We start from the raw sequence: 9383 nt of genomic DNA on the forward strand, positions 1-9383 counted from the left end.
ACGGGCGAACAAAGAATTCACAACATTCTTTTACAGAAGTGTTTTCATTATAATTTTATGTAGCCTGTATGACAGACTTGCGCTGCACATGTTAAACTTAACTGTATTTTCCTTTTCAAAGTGATTTCAATAATATTTCAAGATATTCAAAACCATCATGATGAACAGTGCGCATCTTAAGTGTCTCAGCTGAAGGGAATAATACATCAGTAATTGTACAAAGATTCATCACAAATATTTGATTAGGCCAAGGGTATAGAACTGTGCCTTTTTGACCATTGCTTTTTCCAAATTGAAAAATGATCCTCCTGGAACAAAAACAAATAAGATCTAAGAGGCTGTGAAGACTGAATTATTCTTTCTGAGTGTGTTGAAACCCCCCCAAAATCATAAGGCCAACTCTCTGCCTTGTATGTACAAGCTTGAGAGCTCTGAAATAAATATCTACTCCAAACACCGCCTCTGACTGAATCTATTTAGGTTGTCTAAATGTTTATCTGGCTTGTCTTGTAGTCCTCTGCAAGCCAAGGGGTCATGTTTTCTAGCGCTTCCAAAATAACAAAACAAATTGTGTGGTGCGAGTTCAACAAACATGCTTCTCTGGATTGCTATCACTGGCTTCATGTCAGATTGTTAAACTCTCAATCATGTTGGGCTTCAGCCGTTCTCTTAACCTGGAGGTGTGGGCAGATTCTGGACAGTGGCAACAGTTGGTGCCAATAACATAACCTTCATTAAATGTCAAAATAATAATATTAATAATACAGCTTGCATTCGGTACATTTGCAATACACCTTCCGACTACTGGGAGGACAGTAGTGGCACATTGGTTTCAGCAGATGGGGAAAGCTTATAAAAGGCCTCATTCAGAGTACAAATGGATGAGGTTGTCGGTCTCAGAATCATAAATATTATGCATCTCCAATTCTGTATCTTAATCTAATCTGGGCTGTACTAAATAGATGGGTCAGAGGCGTAACAATGCAGGGCCTTCTTTGGGCTAACCCCTGTAATTAATTCCTGTTTCCTGAAGCAGTTGGAAAAGACTATAAATGACCGTTTAACTCTGTTCCCCAGAGGGGCTGCCTCTTCCCGCATTGCGAAGCTCAAAATGGCACTTGCAACCACAGGCAACTACAGTAGTAGTAGTACCCACAGTGCCTTAGGCTCTGATCTGCCAGTTATGCGGACCTTCCAAACAAACAGTCTGTTTGTCAGGAGCAAGGGGGAGCCAGCCACGGCCGCTTTTGCCTTAATATAGTCCTGCTGATCTGTTGCCTGGCTTGAGCTGTAGAGAAAACCCATGTCAGATGTCGCTTATGGGCTGCAGTGTTTGAAATAGAAAGCTGCGGTGTGGCTGGGCTGGTACTAAACAAGTTGAAAGAAAATCAAGAAAGGGTTCTGACTGCTCGCGGGGCTGGACTGAGAACAGGAGCTGGTGAAGAAGGGTCAGTTCAGGAAGTCTCAGAGAAAATAATCTTAAAAACAGGAAGGTGCTGAGGATGCAGAAAACCCCTCCTACATTCTGCACAAGGTCAGGGCTCTCCTGTGAACAGTTTAGAAATTCATCTCAAACATTGCCACGAGTGAGTATTCTCTAATTGTCCCAAATATTGGGAAAGTCGATCGGTGCATAGTTAAATAATGATGAGAAATGCATTCTTCGCAATAAGTGTCCAAAATAAATAAATAAATGAACAAATTTTATAAATATCAAACATGCTTATTTTGAATTTATAACTTTTTTCTTTTTAGAAATTACCTGTCAAACTAATCTGAAAAGACACAAGTGGTTTCTTAAAAAAAACAGAACTGTGTCCTTTTGTAAAGGTATAGCATCAGCGCTTGGAAATTTCACTAAAGAAAGTTGTTCAAGCAATGTAAGATGTCACAGAAACTGAACAATCTGATCAAATAAAATTAGATTACAGTGAAAATATAGTCATTCTTTAATGAAAAACATGTTTAGTCATGTTTAGCTCTGAAAGCTAAACTATTTTAAAAGACTGTGCCCGTCATTAACTTTTTCTTTGCTCTCGATTAAAGTCGTAATTATGTAGACGCAAAGTTGTAATGACAAAGCTGAAGAGAAAAATGTTTTGATATCTAGCTCATAGGTGAGCAGAAGGTACAGCTTTTCTGTTTAGTATGCCAATTAATTATGTGTAAAATCTAAGGAGTAGATTTTAAGGATGGGTCTACATTTTCTGTTTAACTCCAAGGACGTTAAAACTATGATGGGCAATGAATCACAAGAAACAAATTCTTATTGTTGCCTCAGACCAGTGGGAGACGACCTTGGCGTCTCCGTCTAGTGAATTCCATTGTGTTAGGATCCTCTTTTTAGAGCAAAATTTGCTCTAATCTGTTACAATCTGTTGAGCGAGAGGCAAAACCTGTGAGATATACCATTCACCCGATGTACATAGCTGCTGGATGGTATCCATCACCGCTACCAGGGCCTTAAATCACATCAGCAAAGCTTTAGCAGCCAGCCGTAATCCTTCTCCAGTTCCTATGGCTCTTGAAAAAGGATGGCGGCTGTCAGCTAACCCGAACTAATGAGACCTGGACTTCAGGGATTAAAGGCAATTATTCCGGGTGGTGGACCAACTCAGTATCACTACAGTTATGGTAGGTGAAATGTACCATCATGAAATCTTCCAACTTTATGAAATATCCTTTATCCTATTTGAAGTCAGACGTCACGTCGCAATTAAAAATAACCTCAAATTTGTTTGGTGGTTCCTGTAATCAGAATGAGGCTGATTAAGTATGCAGTGTGACGGTATGCTTGCCACACCGCATGACCACATTTGTCCTGTCTGCAAGGAATGAGGGCAGGGCAATATATTGAAAATCCATCATAAACATTACTCACATTGACCTTCATAAAATTAAGCAACAGTGTATTTTGGTTACAAATGTTAACAAGTTAGATCACCTATATAAAACTAAATCATTTCATTTCACCATCTATGGCCAATAGCTAATCTCGGAATGACGCTGAGAGCAAAGTTCATGGCCCAAAGCTAAATAAACCTTCAAACCAAACCACATAACCCTACAAAATCACTTTCATCCCTCCCTACCCGGGGTGGGGGTAAAAAAAGCTGCCTAACATCTGTTGGGCAACAGAAGCTGGGTAGAGGATGACTCTCTGAATACCGAGTGCCCCCTAACTGACTCTCCAACTTTCTCTCTTTCGTTCAAGTCTCCCACGACCAACACGCCCGGACTGCCGCTTAAAGCTACTCAAACACATTCATCACTCATTTTTAATGTGCATTTACATTCTATCCTGCCCACAGCCCAAGCATACACAGATGGAACTAAAAAAATAGCAGAAAACTTATTCTGAATCGCTCAATCCACTTTTATGAAAACTAGCCCGTCTCTTCCTCCCCAGTCTGATCTTTCACATTAACCACAGTCCTCACCAGAGTCAAGGTTTATGCTTGCCCATGTATTGATCTAAAGCAGAGTTTTCAACTCATAAACTGCGACAAATACGACAGACCACCAGAATGACTGGAAAGTCCATCACTAGGTCCGAATCATTACACATGCTTACATTCAAATTGGCCAATTAGCATACCTTTTCAACAGCCCCATGTGTTTATCATTACCCAGAACTCTCTAAACGGCCAAACATTATTCTAGCGCTCTAAATAGAACTGCAGCGTTTAGCTCCAGTCTGCACTGGATAACCGATGCCCTTCTAATGATTTATAAATGCTCATAATTAGTGAAGGAACACTGATGGGTCATGACTTTACAATCACAAAATGTCATCAAGCCATTTAAAGTCCCCCTGTAGTCAAAAATGTTATCCCTTAAAACTCATCTTTGATCACCAAAATGACATATTTAAAAGTTTTTTCTTTGAAAAAAAATTATTCATGCCTTAAAATAGCTTGAATGTAACTCTACACCCTTGCCTCATTTAGTATACGTGGTTCTATGAATATGCAAATTAGCCCCGCCTCCACTCACTCACACCAGCTCAGAGATCCACTTGTTGACAGTCACACGTTGACGTGATTGGTTACAAGGTAGTTTGTGACGTCAAAAACACCAGCGATTTCAAGCCGCGTTTTTTGAGACTGTCTTTGGTTCACTGCAGTTTTAAGGAGAAAATACTCAGCAATGGTGTGTGCTTATGAATTTGCACATGGTTTGTCTTAAAGCAAATTAAAAACACAACATTAAAAGCTTGATTTTCACCACAGGGAGACTTTAATTAGGAAGCTAAGAGGGCTTTGACTACAGACGTGAAAAGGAACAAAACGGGAAAGCAAAAGCAACTGAAGACGAGTACTTCAAATTATCTAGCAAGATAAATGCTAAGCTGTGGGAAAAAAGAGTGACCTTCGAAACGAGTAATCCTCCAACTAAAGAATGAGTGGATGAGTTAACAGGAAATGCTTTTTCGTTCCCCCCTCAAAACTCAGATTGAGAGTCTCTGAGCATGGGTTCTCTGAAGGTGCCCACCTGTGGCCCAAAGCGTCAATGAAAAATATTCAGGAATATATTCTGCTTTCTGGAACATCAACTCTTCCAGATTCTAAGTGCAGCCCCTATGTAAGAAAAGTCAATTTGAAACAGTGAAGGCATAAGGGCATCATTCTAGTACCAGGTAGAAAAAGGAGATCTCATCTGAGATGTGGGAGCTTAATAAACACTATCAGTAAACGATCAAATGTGACAGAGGAAGAGGACCGGAAAACTTCCTTTTCATCCTTCTCTCTTTAAGCTGATGAAAAATAAATAAGAGGGATGGTGAAACATCTCCATGGTATATTCAAATACTTGTAGATACATAGGCATTATCTTTTATAACTATATAAATATACAATATTTGATCAGAACTGTATTTTTCTGGCAACAAAAGAATAAGGGGTTTCTCAAACAGAGTGACAGCCTTAAACTAAAACTAAACCGATAAAGAAAAAAAAATTCAAAGAAAAAAGGTATCAAATTAAATGGGTTAATTTACATTACTATGTGAACAAACTGATTCCCTTGAATGAATCAATCAATTTCTAATGCTTTCTTCAGCTCAATCGACTCTAAAGCTATGTGTGCAATTCAAACACATAACAGTGACGTAGCATTATGAAAATTAAAGGCTACTCGTTAAAAAAAAGTACTGTAAAAGTTACTGTTTTGAAGACAGCCGAGCCATTGTCAAGATACTGAAAAAGTCATTACGTTTCAACTCGCTTTGATAACAGAAAAAGCAAAAACTAGGCAACTTCCCAATATGAAGGGAAAGTGACATCCTGAACTGTACAGTCACATGGGAATTGAGAGCAAACCAAAAATATGACCGAAACAACAAAACTAGACTTTCTACCACAGCAAAACATATAACACACAACAACTCAAGCTGTATATATTTGTGGTCATGAACTCTAAACATGGTTTTATCTCTAACTAGAGCGACAGGAAACAATTTAGACAGTTCCAACTGTGCAAAGTGAGATTTTATTGTGTAATGATTATGTTTATGATGAGATGATAAGCATATGTTTAACCCATGAGCATAGTTGTCTTTCTCGACATACTTTATTCTGAGAAGATCGTCGAAAAAATGAGAGCCAACAGGTTAGATGATATGCGACCAAGCTCAACATTCCTGCCTGGACAAAAATAAAGACATGATAAAAGTTCACTCCGCTGTCCTACAGTCTCTCATCCCTTAATTCTCTACGCCTTTCACATGTCCCATAAAATACTGCAACGTAACCACACAGCATTTTTCAGATAAATATATGGTTTGGTAAAAGGCTGTGAATGCAGCGAAAATAATCATTTTAAAAAATCACATTCTTATGATCATTCATAACACTTGCCTTTTCCTGGGAAGCACTTTTTAAATCTTTTATTGTGTTGGTATCTTGAGACGATCTCTCAGCCTCTTTCTCTCCCGAGCAGAAAGCATGAGGGCTTTGTTACCCAGCAGTCATGTTGTCCTAACCTCTCTTGATCACACAAAAGCCACTCACATGCCACATGTAGGCATCCATTTACGCCTCTTTAGAAGCAGAAGATCAAAAGAGTCATTACGCCCACAGGAGGAACAATACAGAGATACAAACCTCTATCTGCTCCCGGAATCATAAACATAAGTATGCAAATAAACAATCTTTTTTTTTTGTATAATCTACAAAAGCCTATGAATATACCAAAGATATGACAACCCATCAAATATAAGACTATCTATTATTTTCATCTTAAGCATATTTCAATCAATGCGGTGTAGTTTAAAAAACCTTTTCTCTGCAAGGACTGAAATTCAACTGGTCATTATGACACTTATGTTATTTAAATGCGGCTCTAAAATAACCATTTCTGTAAATTCTCTATTAAATTTTTATATTTTATTGTCTTTTGTTCAACTGCTATTTATTTTCCAGAAAAAAAAAAAAAAAAAAACCATGGGTTCTGTCTCACAGGTATCTCGTTTCAAAGAGCCCAGTGTTTGGGGTCTGGCTAATACATATTGTGGGGTTTGTTTTCATCAAGAAATTGCTCAAATCAAACTGCAATAGAGGTGAAGAAATGACCTTCTTTCCATGTTAATAAAGACGTACAATTACAAATACATTCATTACATAAGATGGATGACAACTTAGACACTTCAGAGGAATGCCAGGAAAAAGCAGTTATGTTAAGTGATTAGGCACACTAGGTTTTATTTATGGACTCAACAGCCAAAGCTTCCCTAGAAGACACACAAGTGCTTATGGACACACTAACAATACAAACAAAACACTTGTCACAGAGGAAAACATTTCCAATAGTTTTATGTTTTCATATTTACATAGATAAATCTGAGGGCTCTCAAGGCCAACAAGAACATCATGTTGTGTTCATACGGTTATAATTCTGATTAAAGTCAGAAAAAAACCTAAAGTCGACTCAGGAAAACTGAAGTGGTTTCGTTCATGGGAGAGAAAGTTTTTTTTACACTTGCCACTTTTATACAGGGACAGTTTGAACAGTCTGACTCTAGAAACTTTCAACACACTTTACACTCATATACACATACACTCTGTAAACTTGTATTTACACTAAAAACTTTATAAGTTTATAAACTTTAAAAAATAAATGTTGCACCCTTTTTACATTTCTGTTTCTACATCCTTTACAATTACAATTTACACTGTGCATTCAAACAGTTTGTTTCAAGTCTTTCAACTTTGTTTCCACGCTGTCTACACTACTGTACATCCTGTAACACTAAAATAGTTTGTTTTAACTCTTGAAACTTGATTTCTAACTTGAAACTTTGTTTGTACACTCTTTACAATATAGAAAGAGGGTTGTTTATGTATGCCAAAACAAAACCTTTTCACTTGGAACTTTATGCCAATACATTACACTTTGACATCTACACAGTTTACAGTGACGTCGAGTTTGGTGTAATACTTTGTTTTCACATCTACACGTTCTGAGGGAAAAATTATCTTCATGCATTCCAGAACAAAAATCATGTTTAACACTTTACACTTTCTCCTCATCTATGGTGTTTGCAGTGCGTCTCGTGCAGGATAAATGAGTGAATACACATGAACTCTTCGCACTGTTACACACTTCAGCGGAAGAGTCTCTTCACTGTGGCGGTGTGTGAAGCCTCTCCAAATTTTCTTACCTTTTACAGGAGGGCAAAAGCTGCGGGCAGCCGGACACACTAGCAATGAAACACATTCTCTTGATAGCAGATCCGTACGGGGCCCTCCATTAGACGCGGGCGCAAAGTGCAAAACAACGGGAAAAGGAGTAACGATATGCCGTTGCGTTGCTCTCTGTCCAGGACGTACAGACGCGTGAACGCAGCCGAGTTAAAGTCAAAGTACGTACTCAAACCTTCAGGTCCCGGTGAAGTTCGTAGTAAGTGAACCCTACTCGTCTAACTGTTTCACTTTGTCTTCTCTTTCCCCTGCACACATTTACTCTCTCTCTACTACTACTGTCTTTTTCTACACACACGGAGAGTGAGAGAGGGGATCATATTGCTCTGTAGCTCGTCAGAGCAGGAATGTTCCAGCCCTACAGCAGCAGGGCAGAACTTCAGTATGCAGGGGGTTGCCCTACTCTACTGCCTCTGTGTGTGTGTGTGTGTGTGTGTGTGTGTGTGTGTGTGTGTGTGCGCGCGCGCGCGCTTTAATGAATATTAGCACCATACCCAACATTACCCCAATCATCCTCAGCTTGCATTTGTCAGACTGGAATTATTTTCACTTCAGTATTTATTCAAATGACTTGAGATTTAATTTAGTGATATTTATATCTAAAGTTTTTTAACTAAAATAATAAAACAATACAAGGATATTTAATTAAAAAATGTAACACTTTACTATAAGGTTTGTTCCAAAATAATTACACGTTTGTAAAGTATATACAAATACAGTAAAAATAGTAATATTACAAAATATTATTACAAATTAAGATAACTGTTTTCTATATGAATATATTTTAAAATGTAATTTATTCCTGTGATGTCAAAGCTGAATTTTCAGCATCATTATTCCAGTCTTCAATCACATGATCCTTCAGAAATTATTCTAATATGCTGATTTGCTCAAGAAACATTTCTTATTATCAGTGTTGAAAACACTTGACTGCTTATTATTTTTGTGGAAATATAGTCAAATAGAACTTTTTTCAGGGTTCTTTGATGAATAGAAAGTTCAATGAACAGCATTTATATGCATTTATTAAATGCATTTATTTAAAAGTATTTATTAAATAGAAATCTTTCAATATCATATTTCTTTGATCAATTTATTGCAATAAATGTATTAATCTCTCTTCTCTCTCTCCTTACAGACAAGTACAAGTATTTAAAAAATAATAATATATATATATATATATAAGGGTTTTTTTTGTATCACACAACTAATTGTTTTAAAATTTCACTGATCTATCAGTTTACATCTACAGCTAATTTAATTAACTTCTTTCATATTTTTTCCATTGCTCTAAGCCTGTGTAAGGTGAACGTTTACTGAGCGCTACTGAGACAGATGTTGTTGCGATTGGCAGGTGGTGTCCCTGTTTATGCCTCCATAATCCTCAGCAATGCAGGAGTTTTCAGGAAGAATGTGATATATTTGTACAGAGCACATTCCTCAGTCATTCACCAACAAGGACAGTTACAAAAAAAGGACAGAGTTTAAAAAGACCATAACATGGATTAAGAACAGCATAGCATTTGCTTTTATAGTGCCTGTTTAAAACGAGTGTATGCCTTGTTTAAGTAGCTACATTCTGTGGGCTCAGGATCATTGGTTGGACGTAGTTTATGTTGTTTGGCTGGGACTATTTTGTGAGATGAGGGTGTGTGTGTGTGTGGGGGGAGAAGTTCAGGTGTG

The 9383-nt window shown here is 37.6% G+C and overlaps 1 protein-coding gene across 1 annotated transcript in view; it reads right to left on the reverse strand.

The window, feature by feature from the left end:
* cdon (cell adhesion associated, oncogene regulated) overlaps nt 1–8143 on the reverse strand; it is a 42238-nt gene extending 34095 nt beyond the window's left edge. Inside the window, exon 1 of the mRNA XM_081373270.1 lies at nt 7661–8143. The gene's annotated coding sequence lies outside the window, so the exon portion shown is untranslated. The remainder of the gene's footprint in view (nt 1–7660) is intronic.
* Nucleotides 8144–9383: the final 1240 nt, after the last annotated feature.

Source organism: Scardinius erythrophthalmus, assembly GCF_964197995.2.
Source record: "Scardinius erythrophthalmus genome assembly, chromosome: 8".
Classification (NCBI taxonomy): domain Eukaryota; kingdom Metazoa; phylum Chordata; class Actinopteri; order Cypriniformes; family Leuciscidae; genus Scardinius; species Scardinius erythrophthalmus.